This window comes from Neovison vison, chromosome 3, assembly GCF_020171115.1.
Source record: "Neovison vison isolate M4711 chromosome 3, ASM_NN_V1, whole genome shotgun sequence".
Taxonomy (NCBI): domain Eukaryota; kingdom Metazoa; phylum Chordata; class Mammalia; order Carnivora; family Mustelidae; genus Neogale; species Neogale vison.
In genome coordinates, this window is record NC_058093.1 from 154478487 (window position 1) to 154496389 (window position 17903).

The following is a 17903-nucleotide window of genomic DNA, read 5'->3' on the forward strand; positions in this document are numbered from 1 at the left end:
CACGGGGCATCTGCCCTCACTACACTGAAGGCTGGCCGCGTGCCTGCCAGCTGATTCTGGCTGACGACTGGGAGCCCTGTCGTCTCTCCATTGCTCCAGCTACTCACAGCAGGTGGCCAGGCCCCCCAGAAAGCATCCCCAGAGCAAGGGTATCAAAGGGCTCAGGCAGATGCTACAGGGGCTTTTATGACTGATCTCAGGAGTCTCAGAACATTGCTTCTGCCACATTCTTTTGGTCAAGCAAATACTAGAAGAGCAGGATCAGAGTCCATCTCTCAATGAGAAGAATAACAATCTGTGGCCATTTTTTTCATATTTACTTTGAAAGAAAGAGTTCAGTGGAGAGGGGTAGAGAGAGCCTCAAGCAGACTCTGTGCTGAGTTCAGAGCCAGATGCCGGGCTTGATCTCAAGACCCTGAAGTCACCACCTGCGCCCAATGCTTGACCAACAGTGCCACCCAGGCGCCCCTCCGCCATTTTAAATCCCCACAGGGATGATGAGATGCGTTCCACTGGAAGGGAGGGTGACTCCCTCTTCAGTTACTTCTTTCTTCACCTCCTCTTTATAGAAACGGGGCACAGCATGGATATGACAGCAAGAGAAAAGCTGGGTCTTCCTTACACCCAGAGTCAACTAACTGTACTCACCTTAAGCAAGTTATGCAACTCTTCCTGCACATCAGAAAAGGTGCTGGTTCCCCAGGTTTCGGTGAGGTTAGAAGCCACATGCTTGCAGAGCCTGCGAGCCGAACCTCGCCTCCCAGTTTGTTTGGTATAACCACTGCTTTAACAGACATTTACACACTTTTATATTAAAGCATATATTTGCTTAACTGACATACTTAAAAACTGGACGATGCCATATGCCATTCAGAAACGGCAAACTGGACGCGCATTCCAGCATGGCCAAAACCGAGGGTCAGTTCTGCAGAGCGGCAGCCCCTCTCTGGTGCCTGCATCACTGGGGCACAGCCCACGCTGGGGCCAGAGGGCATCGGGTCTGCTTCTCCACCACGTGGGGTGATGGTTTAGAGCACACCCATGCTGGCTTTGGGAGGCAAGTACTCAAGTCCAGGCTCTGCCACTTTTAAACTGTGTGACCTCAGGGAAGTTGCTGGACTTCTGGCTGCCTTACTTTCACTGTCTGTCTTATAGAGATGATGACCTGCCTCCCAAGCTTTGGTGAGGCCAGAATGAATTTACATGTACTGTATTAATAATTGATATAATGTAATAATTAATATATTAATAATATATGTAGAACAGAGCTTAGCCTGTATTATTATCACTTTCACAGTATGATAATCACAGTAAGAATCAAATGAAAGGATTAATGTAAAATTACTTTGAAAATGTGTAGGCATATACACATACCAGATTATTATATTTTTACTACATGCAGCACAGAGTTTTTTTTTTTTTCATGTTGTTTTGTCTTTTGTTTTAATTCAGGTATAATTAACATGCAGTGTTCTATTAGTTTCAGGCTGACAATGCTATACAGGTCTCAGTGCTCATCAAGATAAGTGTCTCTTAATTCCCTTTGTCAGTTTCACCCATTCCTTTACCCCTCACTCGCCTCTGGCATCCGCCGGCTTGCTCTCTGTATTAAAATTCTGGTTTTTTGTTTGTTTGTCTCCTTTTTCCATTGTTGCTCATTTTTCTTACTTCTTAAATTCCATATGCGTGAACTCAAAAGGGCTAAAATCAAAAAACACAAGAAATACTAAGTGTTGACAATGCTGTGGAGGAAAAAAACCCCTCGGGCAATGTTGACAGGAATGCAAACTGGTGCAGCCACTGTGGACAACAGTAATGGAGGTTTCAAAAAATTAAAATTAAAAATAGAAGAGCTCCTGGGTGGCTCAGTCAGTTAAGTATCTGACTCCTGGTTTTGGCTCAAGTCATGATGTCAGGGTTGTGAGACTGAGCCCCATGTAGGTGTCTGAGCTGGGTATGGAGCCTGCTTAGGATTCTCTCTCTAGGGACTCCTGAGTGGCACATTCAGTTAAGCGTGGAACTCTTGGTTTCAGCTTAGGTCCTGATCTCATCAGTCTTGAAACCGGAGCTTGGGAGCTTCGGGAAGGGCTCTAACTCAGCGGGGAGTCTGCTTGAGCATCTTTCCTCAGCCCCTCCCCCACTCACTCGCTCACTCCCTCTCCTCTCTCTCTTTCTCTCTCTCTCTCAAATAAATAAATCTACATCTACAACAAATTTACAAAAATTCTCTCTCTCCCTTTCCCTCTGCCTCTCTCCACCTCCCCCTCTAAAAAAAACCCAAAAAACAAAAAACAAAAACCAATTACAATATGATACAGTAATTCCACCACTGAGAATTCATTCCTTGGTTAGTAGTTCTATTTTTAGAAAGCTCTTCCTTATTAAGCCTCCGTTAAAGCTGTCATAGCACCTTTCCATAGAACCAAATTTCCTTGCTCCTATGAACTTCTGTAGAACTTATGTTCTGTACTTTTCCTCTGGCATCAACTTCCTTATTTCTTCCAACATACACCATCCGTCAGACACGGTGCAGGGAACCAAAACGACCACAGTGAATAGCACCCAATTCCCACGTGAGAGCAGCTCCCAGATGAGTGCACCTGTCTACAAGGTTGGGGGATGCTCTATGCAGTAACTGTTTCACTCTTTTCTGCATGAAAGTAACACCACCCTGATTTCTCTCATGGGTTACTATTTATTAAGTGCTTCCACAGACCTTACAGCAATTGATTCTCGGAAGAACTTTGTGGAATAAACACTATTGTTCCAATTTTAGAGCAGGAAACTGAAGTTTGTGTTGTGCTCTCTCCACACCATCCCCTTGACCCACTCCATGGCCTGGCACAGGATTGGCCCCAGAGCACAATGGAAAAAACAGATCAGTAAATGAATAAACCACACCAGAGCCAGTGAGGAGCTGGCGTAGTCCTCGCCAACACTATTTCCAAAGCTGAGCAGCTAATTCAGTCCAAAAGCAATGTAGCCCGTTAGAAAACAACCCATCTAGTTAGGAACAGTCTGAGAACAGAGGGCTCCAGGAGGAGCATCTCCAAGAAAACATGGAGATCATGAAATGTCTGATATGTTTAACTCTATAAAAGCCTTTAAAGAAAGTCATTGGATTTAGGGGAAAAATTAGCAACAGACATATAGAAAAAAAAAATGACCACATTTTAAAATGAGGCAGTTATAAATCTGGACAAAACAAAAACATATATGAGAAAGAAAACCTAATTTATGTATAATCCTTGGCTCAGAGGTAAATGACACAAAGCATGTGCGTGACTGTATTGGGAGTTCAGGAGGACCAGAAGACAGTGGCGGCACTGCTAACTCTTTGTCTGCCAGGACAAAGCAGGGACAGAAAACCAAGTGTGCTTTGCCAGGGACAGGAGGGAATGGGGAATGGAGAACTGCTGTTTCACGGGTACCAAGCTTCCCTTTTACATAACGAAAAGAGTTCCAAAGATGGGTTGCACAAAACATGCTTGTACTTAAGGCCACACTTAAACTGAATGCCTAAAAATTTAACCTTAGGTGTACTTAACCACGATTAAAGAGTGTTTTTAAAATAAAGCAACAAACAAAGATATCACAATCCGAAATGCGATGGGGTGATAACCAGACAATATTCCAATACTTCCCAACCAGCCTGGCACGGCTGTGGGATAGTCAGAAGGGACACATACGGTTAAACTGTGAAAAAGTCAGCCACCAACTGCATGCTTACTCCACAATATTCAAATCCAAGCTTTGACCTTTTGTATCTATAGGACGGCTTCATGCTATGAGTACACAGTGTAATTCTGGAGGAACTGAGCCAACAGCAGAAGTCAGGAGACCCGGCAATGATAAAGCAGAAAGATCACTGAACCTACAACCAGAAGGCACCCGTCTAAGCTTTGTTTCCTCCCTGCTTAGCTGAGTCACTAACCTTCAGCCGATCTGTAAACTGGGTAAAGCGATCTTTACCTATAGTGCCAGGAACATAATAGGAATTCAAGAAATATTTGTTGAATAAATCAACAGAAAGAAAGCTTTAAAAGGATCATAAATATGAAAGAATACTGTGGCCGTGTGTGGTGATGGGTGCTGGCTAGATCTGTGGGGATGATTCCACAAATTATACAAACAACAAATCATTATGCTGTGCTCCCGAAACTAAGACAACATTGTAGCCAATTATGCCCCAAGGGGGAAAAAAAATGTAAAGCAATGACCATCCCCACCCCCCTCCCAAAAAACAGAAAAGAAATCCGACCACTCATATTCTTCCCAGCCTATTCCAACTTGTTCAAACCGGATAAGCCCTCCTTAATTACCAAATTATTGAACAGAGGTGGGATCAACACTCTAGGATTTTCCTCAATCAGCTCTCCATGCAAGTCACCCACTGAATTCACTCTCTCATGAAATAAAAAATAGAAATTGTACAAACAAGAAGGTGGGCACTAAATCTTGAGACCCCTAAAGCATAAATCAGAAAAAAAAATACTGCCTAGAAGAGTTAGCTTCAGTGGGATATAGAGTGGAAAGGCACTGCATAGGATGATGACATTTTTAAAGGGAGGTCTTCAAAATGGAGAGGTAAGGGCAACAAACAAAGACCTTCTGAAATTCACACTTGGATCAAAGGAAAGCCCCAAGGACAGACCGTCTTGGGGGTTCCTTTGGCTTTCTCGTTCTGCAGCCTCCTCCCGGAATTAGGAACTGGAAAGACATTTACACTGGTAAGTCCAGACTCTTGGATTTAGTGATTCTGGCATTAACTAGGTGAATGAGCCCAGTGTAGCCCTTTTGATCTTTTTGAACATCAGCAGCTGCATCCGTTAAGACAATGGGATGGTTAAGATGGCGTCTCACGCCCCTTTAGTTCTAAGGTTCTTTGAATCTGTCTGTTCCCCTGTCGTATCCAAGAGTTTCACTATGAGTCAAACTTGGTGACAGCCACTTCTAAGAAACCACTGGGTAGAAAGGAGAACAAAGTGGAAGTGAGGCCATTTGGCTCAGTATCTTCTCCTGCTCTCGGGCATGGGGAGGGGCTGTCACTGACAATCTTAGGGTTCATGAATAGTGCTCAGTGACTATCCACACACTTCTGGGGTCAAAGATATGCCTGGAAGACTGACATCCAATAAAAGGCAAAGGGGAAAGACAACGTAATCTCCACCAATGAGGAAATGGGAAAAAGGAGGGTTTGAAGAATTAAACAGGTTGCAAGAGCTCCAGCAGATGTAGAGTGTTTAAAGGACCCAAATCACTCATTCTTCTCTTCATTCATTCTTCCAGCAGATATCTGTTTAGTCCCTTCCAAGTAAAAGTAATTAAAACAATGTTGAAAAATACCTTTCTATCTGAATGATGCTTTGTAATTTTAAATGAAGTTTTGTTTTGTAGTTTCAGCTGATTATCTTAACAATCTTTTTGGGATATAAATGGCAGGTTAGCATTGTTCCTGCTTAAGAAGAGAACAAAACTTAGGTCAAGTGAGTTTAATGAGTATCACAGAGATAATTCACTGAAAGATCAGAATTTAAATTCAGCTTTTCTTATTCTTGCTTTTAGGTTCTTCCTCTAACACACTGACATGACCATGTGTTCCAACAAGTTTTACTCTTGGCCTATCAAGTGGATGGCCTTGGGCCTCACCATGTTAAAGCCATTCTTTTCCTTTATTTGGTTACTTGAGAACAAAATAAAAAAACAAAAAACTGGAGATAGAAGACATGTAAGAGTGAAAATATTATCCAGCAGGAAATGAAAATGTACATTTTCTTCCCAAGAGGTAACAGACTTGTATTCTTGGACCATAGATGGGCTCCCAGCTCTGACACTAGCTCTGTATTAGCTTCTCTGGACCTCAGGCTTACACCTCCCAAACCGGTGATCACATTTTCCCAACCCAATGTAGAAACTAGTTTCTAGTATTGAATCAGGTAGAATATGTAGAAGTCCCTTGAAAAAAAGAAATGAAGCCATAAATGTGTGGTGTGGTTATTATGGTTGCTAAATGAGAAGATAAAATAACCGAAGTTGGCTTGACTTCAGGCTTGGAGATCAAGCGAATCCAGAGGAGAGGAATTTGGATGCAACTCCTATCCAAAGGAGCAAATTCCATAAGCAGCTCAATGCCTGGAAAATAAGGAACAGTTGGTCTCACAGCCTGGCGAGGCAAGAGAGTTGGCACATACCCCCGTATCATTGTGCTCTGCTGGTGAATCAAGTATGCCTCGCCAGGGGCTGGACATTAGCCTCCTTCTGGCCGGAGAGAAGCAAGGGAGGTTGTGACCACCTGTTCTGCTCAGGATGACACTGTACCTCTTGCACATCTTGCTGTAAAGGCAAAAGGAGTCCAAGCCAGGTCCTAGGCAAAAATCACAAAGCAGGAATCTCCTGCCGTCATCCTCCCCCATTTCTTCTTCAACATCCTTGTTTCCTCACTTCACAGTCCCCTAGAAGTGCCCAATGGACCCTAATAGCTCACGCCCCTGGCTCTAGGGGCCTGGGGAGCCAGCATTCTGTGCTGCAGATATTTCTGTTCCCTACCCCCAAATTCACTGAAACTGCACTGCTCCTTCCTTGTCCTGCTCTCAGCAAGCTGCCAGCTAGAAATCAGAGCTAATGAGTAGCTCACACTGAAAAGCTTCTAAAAGATGACCAAATGTAAAAGTAACTCTTCTCAGGATCACTAGTATAATAATAAGCTTTTGAATAATTTTTTCCAAGAGAAAGAATTCATGAATATCAAATGGATTATCTCCAGGAAAATCAGCGGCATCACAGGGCTGACACCTTGAGGCTAAGGCTTGAGGAGTAAGGGGAGAATTCTACTTACTCTCCTCTAAAAAGCTTGCATTTCAGGTCCTGATAGAGTTCTCCTAAAAAAATAGAATCATTAAACAAAAGCCAAAAAACAAATATGAAGCCTATTTGACAAAATAAAAGCTTTCATCAGTTTAAAATGCAGGCATGTAGAGATTATATTTCTCTTTTTTTTTAATTAAAAAAAACCAGACATTGAATTGGCTCTGGAAACATCAGATGGATAGTGCAATGTTAGTAAGTCAAGTGGTTTGCTGTCTGATGTCTGCTGAGGGCTCAGAGTGACACACGCCCAACTCTGGTTGCGCACCTTGATTCAGCTCGTTTTAACAAATTCTTCGCTCTTCAACACATTAAGATCTGAGGTCACTAGGGGTTTCACTGGCCACTGGGAATATCAGTATCCTCTAGAAGACACCTGAGGTCTGAAACCTGCCTACCTGCTCCCTACGAGCACTTGCTCTGTATCCTCTCTATAGAGTGACCCATACTGGAGAGAGACCCAAAGACACAGTCTGTAGCAGGCATGTGTTTCTTTCAAACACCGGTTCATCCTTCCATGAACCACTTCCTCTCCATCCCATATGGCTCTAGTCTGCATCAGTCAGGTCCTCCAAGAAGTAGACACCAGGTCTGGATGAGTAAGCAGGAGACTTTTAGGAGGAAACTCCAGTGAAGGATTGAGAGAGAAGAAATACATAGTGAGAATCTTCATTTTAGACCCCGATGGAGGTTTGGCATCTATAAGAGAAGAAAGGGAAGGAATAATTGGGTGGAAAGGGCCTCAGTCTACAGGGCAGTTCTGAGAGTCTCAGTTAGACCAATGGTGGGGGTGGGGGAGTGCCCAGAACTCACAGAGCCCATTAGAGGAATCAATCCGTCCCCCTCCCTGGGCTCGGTCCTTGGCTGGGAGCAGCTCAGTGAATATGTGGCCTGGCCTGGATGCGGCAGCAAATCCAAAGAAGCAGCAGCTGCAGGCACTCAGTCAGCTATGCTCCCTGCAGCAGGTGCTCTAGACGAGAGATCCATCTAGAACATCTCCATGTGGTGGGCTGTCAATCATACCACCCAACACAGCGAGAGAGGGACAGAGGAGCCAAGTAAGACCCCTTAGAGTCCATCTCTGGAGGTGATACACAGATATTAGAAGGAAGCAACTCCTGTTCCCACTGAGGAATCCATGGGGCCACCAACTTTTCTTGGCAAATACTGGAAGCCAAATTGCAGACCGGAGAAAATAAGACCAAATCACAGATGAAAACGAATTCAAATTGGGAAGCCCAGAGTCATTAAATATCTTCTTTTCATTTTTTTCCCATTCTAGTTTGAGTTGTATTTCTGCTGTAGTAATAATAGTTATTTGCCTAATACTGGCATGTTTTCCCTGTCGTTATCATCATAGATCAGATCTTGAAAGGCCCTTGAGTCACCTAGCCCTTACTATACATTATAATAATCTATGGAATTTTGTTTTGTTTTTAGAGATTATTTATTTATTTATTTGACAGACGGAGATCAGGAGTAGGCAGAGAGGCAGGCAGAGAGAGGGGGAAGCAGGATCCCCGCTGAGCAGAGAGCTCAATATGGGGCTCCATCCCAGGACCCCGAGACCATGACCGGAGCCGAAGGCAGAGGCTTAACCCACTGAGCCACCCAGGCGCCCCCGGAATTTTGTTTTGATACCTACATTGGACCCCACACTAGTCCAATTTAAATCAGAATCTCTACAGGTAGAGCCCACCTATCAGTTTTGTTGTTGTTGTTGTTTTTAATTTCTTTTCAGCATAACAGAATTCATTGTTTATGCACCACACCCAGTGCTCCATGCAATACGAACCCTCCTTACTACCCTCCACCTGGCTCCCTCAACCTCCCACCCCCTACCCCTTCAAAACCCTCAGATTGTTTTTCTTTTTTTTTTTTTTTTTAAATATTTTATTTAAGAGATCACAAGTAAGCAGAGAGGCAGGCAGAGAGAGAGACAGAGGAAGCAGGCTCCCCACTGAGCAGAGAACCCGATGTGGGGTTTGATCCCAGGACCCTGAGATCATGACCCGAGCCGAAGGCAGAGGCTTAACCCACTGAGCCACCCAGGCGCCCCTCAGATTGTTTTTCAGAGTCCGTAGTCTCTCATGGTTCACCTCCCCTTCCAATTTCCCTTAACTTCCCAAGTGATCTGATGTCTACCCAAGGTTCAGAACTACTGGTCTCATCAAACCCTCATTCTGAGGATGTGAAAACTGAGGTTCAAACAGAGGAAGTGATTGGTTCCAAATCCACAAGTTCTTGGAGACAGAGCCAGGAGTTAAACACAAATTGCCTTATTTCTAATCTGATTTTTTTTAAAAACATGGTATGTCATCTTACCTTTGTTCTTTTAAGAAGTCTATGTTACTCTGTCTCTCCTAGTGCTTAGAGTTATTTATTTAAGTATCAAAAGAGGAAGAAGTTACCCTTCTCTGAAACAAGACCCAACTACAAAATAAAGAGTGCATTACTCCATCATCACAAGTCACTCTCTCACAGTGACATCCTCCCCTTCAGAGCCCTCAGATACCCAACATTGGAGGAGAGAATAGGAATTCTAGGAGGAGCCACACCATCATAGAGAGAAGCATGGAACAGGAGAAGATTGTTAGTTTTCACGGTGGCTGTACTCACACACAACGGTCATTTGTTCTATAGCCTGACGTAAAGATGCACCCCCCTCACTCTTGGGAAATAATGATTCCTACCACCCAATTAACATGTAACATTACTCAGGTTTTTGTCTTCTGAAAAGCCATCCTATTTCTGAGTCCTCTAGCTACAGGCATTTCAGCATCATTATTATAAACCCATTATTATTTAAAATGTTAGTAGAAGGCAGAATGCAAATCTGCAGTTGTCACTACAACTAAGCAAAATGAATTAAAAAAAAAAAAAAAAAGCATGAGTTAATGATGACCACGTCTGGATGATGGGGTTTGGGATCTAACACAACATGGCAGGGGCCAAAGTAAAGGAGACTGTAACCAAAAGTCTAGGCAAGCTGAAGGATGAGATAATAGTCCATAGTCTGAGGACAGGTACCAAGTCCAGGGCAAAGGTGAATGGATATAGGGGGAAGACCCACAAGGCCTGGGGAGATCAGGAACATATCATATCCCTGGAAAAGGGATTCATGTTCTGTGATGTTGTTGTTGTTGTTTTTTAATATGATATATTTCTTTTTGTCTTTATTATTTTTAAATTATTTATTTATTTATTTGTCAGAGAAAGAGCACAAGCAAGGGGAGCAGTAGGCAGAGGGAGAAGCAGGCTCCCTGCTGAGCAAGGAGCGCAATGCAGGACTCTATACCAGGACCCTGGGATCATGACCTGAGCCCAAGGCAGACACTTAACTGACTGAGCCACCCAGGCACCCCAGGGGATTGATGTGTTAAGGGAAAATGGTTTCAGTTGCCAATGCAGTAACAATTGTACCAAAATTTTTTTTTTTTTCTTGAAGGACAGAGTAGAAGCACTGTATGTTATGACTTAGTACCAAGAACTCCTGATTCTGGGGCACCTGGGTGGCTCAGTGGGTTAAAGCCTCTGCTTTCGGCTCAGGTCATGATCCCAGGGTCCTGGGATCGAGCCCCGCATCGGGCTCTCTGCTCAGTGGGGAGCCTGCTTCCTCCTCTCTCTCTCTCTGCCTGCCTCTCTGCCTACTTCTGATCTGTCAAATAAATAAATTAAAAAAAAAAAAAAAAAAAAGAACTCCTGATTCTGTCACTAATCAGTTTTGTGACTTTAGAGATGGCATTTCCCCATTCTGGGCCACACTGAACCTACAGTCTTCAGTACACAGTAGATTGTAAGATAAAAGCGGTGAGCTAGATCAATCAGCAAATATTTTTTGATACTTGTTTGCATGCTAGTCATAGGATATTCAGTTCCCTATTCTCATGGGTAATGGCTTTTAAGCATTTTTATATGACCACTGTAAGAAATATACAAATATATTTTAAATCATATACATGTATGTGTGCATAAAAATAAAAATTCCATGAAAATTCTACTAATCTTATTATATGCAGTACACTTTGCTGTACTGCTATGTTCTAATTTTTAAAAACGCTGTCATTAAATTGATTTCATGCCTGACTAAAGGGTTATGACCAGTGGTTTGCAAAACATCATTCTAGAGGACAGTCTCTAAGATTTCTTACAGCCTTTTAAATCAATGATTCCATCACTCATCTCTCATCTCTTCAAGCTTCTCCAAGCAAGTGACCATTTATTTAATTTGTGTTTAAAGCTGGGCCCTTAATAATCATGTGGACAGTCAAAGTGACCTTCTAGATCCAGAAAATATCCACATATGGAGTGATTTTGGCCAGAGCACACAATATTATTTCTAACATGCCCTATCTACTGACTCTCATGAGTTTCCTGATGTTGAGTAGCTTTGAAATGCTCTTTTTCCCCCTCAAATTTCATGATCTTTTATTATTATTATTATTATTTAGAGAAAATTCACATTCTCCCAACACCTCATCTTTACAGAAAAAAGAAATACTTCCCATGGCAGAAGGTAAATTCAAAAACAACATTATCAACCAGTATTTCCAGGAGAATGCCTTTCTTCCCTTGTCATTTTGACCCAGCAGAGCTGGGTTACCTAAGAACACAGTGCTTGCAACAACAGGAAAGGTACTTTTGAAACAGAGCTGTGCAACAGGATGAAAAAAAAATTTTACTTTCTGATAAAGAAACTGTGCTTTTCTTGTTTTACAAAGAACAAATTGGGCCAAAGATGATCCTCCAATCTGGTGTTTGGTCAATTGCTTGTTAGTGCCCCAAAGAAGGGAATTTCTAAGAACTGGAGAATAAAAGGAATTTTTCAAATGTGTGTTATTAAGAATGTGACACACTCATGTCCAAGAGCCCCTGACTGTCTCTGTTCTTTAATTGGGCAGTGTGGTCTGATGGAAATACCATGGAATCAGAGACGGAAGATAAGAATTTGAGTCTGGCTTCTCTTACCAGTAGGTAGATAAAAAAATAATGACTAAACGCCTTTATTCTTCCCACTGAGAAATTTACAAAATATGGGGTATTAATATAAGAAAATAAATAGGTAGATCAAAGAGTTTTTGTAAGACTTGCATAACAACTGTGACATCTCTTGCACCTGAGAACTCCACAAATGTCAGCTCCTTCTCATTCCATCTGTCAAACAGGTGCTCTGCCAAATAACAGAGAAGCCAGAGGTCAATGGGGGCTGGGGGAGGGCGGTGAGGTGGAACCATTATAATGAAGGCCTGGGACAATCCAGGTAGATGGCCAGGATTTCTAGAATCCAAGGAGAGGGGACTCTGGCAATCATCTCACTATGGATACAGCGAAAAACCATTCCGTTGAAGTCATCAATAATGATCTGAATCCTACATCTTGTGCTTTCTAATTCAGATCCTGGCCAGATTCCATCCCATGCGAATCTCATCCTTTCATGTATGTATTTAAAAAAAAAAAAAAGTTAATGTTGCCTGTCCTACCCATATAACCTCCTTGCTTTTGTTAAAAGAGATGGTTCTGATAAGAGAATTTTATAAACTGGGTTGTGTCTTAGAATTCAAATTAATAATATTCTTTCCCCCAAACCAGCATCGAGGACCTGGGCTGGAGTCTTCGGACGTAACTGCCGGTGACCTGGCTGCTTTTCTCCAACTGCCTGCAAGAAGGTAAACGGGAGGCGAGAGCTAGGTGAGGTTTCACCAACAGTTGTGGATAAGCAGGTTCTTGAGAGATAAAAAGTAGCTCACTATTTAAAGCCGGCAGTAGGGTTGGGGGAAACATGGCTGGAGGTGAGACTTAGGAGAAGATTCCCAAAGGAGAATAACATGAGCAGAAGTCTGTGGTTAGTTCAGCTGAATCAAATATATAAGCTTCACACTGGGAAACCAAGATGAATGTGCCATAGGTTCTCCCCCCTAGAAAGACAAGGTCAAGGTACATCCCATGCGAGAGGCATGCCCGGGATGCCACAGGTGAGTCAATCAATGCATAAAAATGCAGCCAGGTGCACAGAGAAGTAGATCACCTCTCAGAACAGGAAACCAGCCTGTATGAGCACACAAGGACATATGAAAGTGTGCAGCATGCAGGGAAGGAAAATGGCCAGTTTGGGGGAGAACAAAGAAGCCAACCTATCTGGTCTGTGTTTGTGATGACAGAACATAAACATGGCTTGCACACAGCTTTCAGTAGACAGCTAATGAGTCTTTATCCTGTCAGTGGTGGGGCACACAACAGTCTTCTGAGCAGACAGATGATAGTATCAGGGAGAATATTTCCAGCAGCAGTGACCTGGACATATTAAGGCGGAGAACTAAAGCCAGAGAAGACCGGTTGCAAAGTAAAGGCTGAAAAAATAAACCAGGCCTGGTGATAGCCCAGACCAAAATAGTGGCAGGGGAAATGAAGAGATCGGACGTATTTTTCTCATCTGTCAGGTGGAGGTAGAGTTCTTTCATAGTATCAGTTGACGATATTAACGTGGATTTCTTTCATTTTAAAATTCTGATGCCAGGATATTTTCTGCTGGTTATTCCTCAGCATATATTTAAAAAGATCAACAGCAGAACCATTAACGCTGCAAGCCCAGCCCTGAATTGGACCAATGAGGAGCCTGAGGCCAGAAAACAGAGAGGACTGTCTTTTTTTTTTTAAAAGATTTTATTTATTTACTTGACAGAGAGAGATCACAAGTAGGCAGAGAGGCAGGCAGACAGAGAGAGGAGGAAGCAGGCTCCCTGCTGAGCAGACAGCCCGATGCGGGACTCGATCCCAGGACCCTGAGATCAGGACCTGAGCTGAAGGCAGCGGCTTAACCCACTGAGCCACCCAGGCGCCCCCAGAGAGGACTGTCTTAAATCAGCCAGTCTTGGGGACCAGAAAAGGGGAACAGCTCCATTTCTGCAACGCCAGCGTACCTCTTGTCACACTCATATTTCTCTCTAGGAAAGATCCATCATTTTCCCGAGAGACCAATGTACAGAGCGAGGGTTGCAGAAGTGGAGGAGGGTGGAAGACGCTCTCGGCTCTGGATTCTCCTGGTTACTCCAAGTGAGAGGCGGGAACTTTCCACCCTTCAAGCCCTACAGTCGCTGATCGCAGATCACACATTTACCATCAAATAGTAAATTCTGAGAAGCAGCCCTGATGCCCAAGGGTGGAAATACAAAGAAAAACACAATCCTAGGCCTGTGAGTGTCTACAAGGAGTCCTTACGAAAGTGAGCCGCACTTTGCTGACTCCAACAGCCTATGGGATCTGGAATTCCCTCTGTACGGTGAGGTCCAGAACGCTCAATGCATTCACTAGGGCTGACACATAGATTTGAATCTCAGTCTCCCTTGGATGATACCCCCTCAAGCCTGCCTTACCAATCCCCCTCACTGGAACCGAGGCTATGTCCCCGAAATCTTTAGCTCCTGACCGGGATATGCCCTGCAAGCAAATGGGCACCCTGCCATGGGTCTGACTTTGAGCATTCCTACTGCACAAAGACACCCCCTGCTATTTCACCCGTATCGCAATCTCTTGGCTTCTATGGGAATTAAATCTCAATTTGCCATGCATGTGTATCCAAACATTTTTCACTACAGATGACCCAAGGTACCCAAAGTTACTCCTCTTCACATGCTCCCTACTGCAGTCCCAGATATGTGTCAGAGCAGAACCTTGTGGGGCAGGACAAAAGCAACAGGTAGGGAGGACAGCATTTCCCAGAAAACCCAGAATAAAATGGGGCTTTCCCTAAATACTGTCAGCAAAGTACCAAGAAGTAGAAAAAAAGAAAGGGCAGGCACTACGCAACACATTGACCCTCCCTGAGACTAGTGAAACCCAGATATATGGCAGTTTGGACACGGCTTCATTCTTAATCCAGGCTCAGCTGACCCAATGAAACTGTGTAGGTTATTTACATGGAAGTGCTGAGCTGTGGTAGGGATTCTTCACCTACAGCTCCCAGGTTTATGTGTGTTCCAACCGTTTATTACAGTTCTCCGAACACGATGAAAAGCAAAGCAGAAATAAACCAGCCAGAACCATCAAAGGGGGGCCCCCTCCCTCCGCTAATGAGCCACCACAGCCAAACAAATGATGCTTTCTGATAATGCACATATATTGCCGTAGCCATGGAAACATACTTAGCAACAAAGAAACCTTGACCTTTTCCCATCTGTTTAGAATCTTCACAATGACACATTAATTTCAACATATGAAAACAGAAAAAAAGAAGGGCACAAATGTTACATTTTCTGTAATCCCCAGGCAGCACCTAGCCAGTGTGGATCCATCTCATAGATGAGGAAGGGATGTCGCTGTTAGTTCTAGCCCAACACCCCGAGGTGGGACCCAGGTGACATTTTACTGGCATTAAGCAAAATGACTCAAAAATGCTCTGCAGCTTACCGAGAGATTCCTGGAAAGGCTCCAAAATTGGGCCAGAGATGGACAGCTATGACAGCCAACACTAGCCAGTGTAAATATTCCCAAGAGACAATAATGGAGATCTCCAGAATCTAATATTCTGTGAACACTACAGCTCTCTTTCCATGCAAGCTATCGTTAGCAGCCTAAGGCTGAAGACAATTGAGACAGATTCAGTTCAATTCTATCCAATCCAATAAACATTTCAGGAGACTGTCTCTATTTTCATTGACGGATAAGAATTGGATATAGAAGAAGTATACAACACAGGTTCTTCCTCTAAAATAGTACACGTTTTGTAAATAAAGAGATTTTAACTCACTTGAATCGATTACAAAAACTCTGTGAAAGGCAAGATGGATGTTGCGGAAAGAGTAAGCGAAGGTTCCTGTATGAAGTGTTGCCTGAGCTTGAAGATATCAGAACATTTTTCAATAAGGTAACTGTCATATGAGTAGAGAGATGAGTCAAAGATGTATTTAACTCTTTAACAAAAGGACCAGCAGGATGGCAAAGCCAATTGGAAGGAGGTGAGAAACTAATATACGTCAGTGGAAAAAAAGAAGATTGCAAACTTAGATTGAAAACCGGTTAATGTCCTACAGGACAATAAAACCATAGCCTCTGGAGGGATATTTTCTACCTAATAAAAAATCATTTGCAACACAAAAATCTTCCACAATTTAGAATCCAGTTTTAGAGAATCTAAGCCTTAATCAAATAATAAATAATAAACCAAACAAAGTCACTTTCCTCCAATGTGTGAGATGACCCTTGGGTGAATTTGTTACAAAATGCTCGAGGATGACACTGAAAGGGGCATGCCAGATACCGTCTGCCTGATTTCCAAGTGCTAGATAATCTTCCTTAACAAAGACAGAATATAAGTAGAGAGCTACAGTGGAAAGGAACATCTTTAAAACTGAAGGAAGAATTGGGATGACAGGGTCATTATTCAACTCTCCACTCAAGTGCATTGTTACAAGAAAAATATCACTCTCAGCTATGGACTGAATAAGAGCAAACAGAATTCTGAGAAATATAAGATTGAGCAGATAATTTTACAGGATTAGAAAAATGTTGAGAATCCTTGTGGGTAGGTTACAAACAGACTAATTATGGGGTAGAAAATAACTTCTGAGAATTACTGACCTCCTAGGGGGGAAAAAAAAAACAAACAAACCAAGAGCTACATACAAAAAGGATTTTGACTTGGTGCTGTTTTCCTTAGAGAAATATGAAATACTCAACACTTGCTATTTTTTCAAGATTTTTTTTATTTATTTGAGAGAGAGTAGGGGGAGGGGCAGAGGGAGAGAAACTCAAGCAGACTCCATGTTGAACACGGAGCATCGATTTTACGACCCTGAGATCACAACCTGAGCCAAAATCAAGATTCGGACACTTAACCAACTGAACCACCCAGCTGCCCCAACACTTGCTATTTTTAATTAAGAGCTAATACTAATACATTCAATATAAACAATATGTGCTGAAAATACATATCGTCCTTCAATTTCATGTTTATGCAATGTGGATGGGAAGAAAGCGGAGGGATAGTTAGGAAAAGGCAGAGAAAAGGAAAAGCAGAAAAGAGATCCATGAGCCAACTGTCAGACTGGAATAGAACAGACAAGGATGGAGGCTGGTTGGAACAGGGGACGGGAACAGTGGAGAGAGGGAGAATCCGGAAAAGTCACAAATAAGGAGGAACAGATGGAGAAGACGACATTTAAAAAGAGGTGAGGTTAAAAGAGCAAAGTGAGAAGGGGCAAGCAAAGAGAGGGCGGTTCGGGAGAACAGTAAACAAAGGCAAGCTGAAATTTCCACTTGCCCTCTGATGTCAGAAGCAGGGATCCCTTGACTGACCGTTACTCAAGGTCCTTTAGTCACTCTTTTCCTTAACCCCCGAGTGGGGAAACTGCACTCTATTCCACAAGAGAAGATCACACTGCCTGGATGAACTCAAGCTGGAGTCCGAGACCGATTCCCGGAAGTAAAAGGTTTCTGCTCCCAGTGAAACTGAGCAGCGGAGAGGAAGCCACCCATGTCCATGGTCCCGCAGGGCTGTCACCTGACTCTGTGACCTAAGCAAGACCCGGGGCCCTGGCCATCTCCTCCTGTGGCAATAGGAACAGGGACTGTATATTGCAAGGACATAATCAAGTTCGAGTGAAACAACAGAAGAGAACACGTGGCTGGCGGCGGCGGGGGCGGGGGGGGGGGGGCTCCAGTCCCCAGGCATGACGGCCCCTGTCTGGACAGAGTGGGCCAGGGACCATGCTTTCAGGGGACAGGACACACACGATGATTCCACAGCCACCTCTGTGCTCCTGCTTCTCTGACTAAACCTTCTTCCACTTTACCCTGGGCTCCAGACACAACCGACCCTGCCTTTAAGTGGTTAATACAAGTTAGAGACTGGCTACTTGGAAGTTTTCTGCTTTTAATTTCTGTTTAATGACATATTGGCTGGGGCGCTATCACATCGTCTTACTTAACAGCCTTTCCTGGACAATAAACTGTGCTTGGCACCCACCTCGGCCCACAAACCCCACAATTAAGTGATCGTTAGTCCTCACAAGCCTGACAGAAACAGGAGTCTGAGGCGGGCTGGG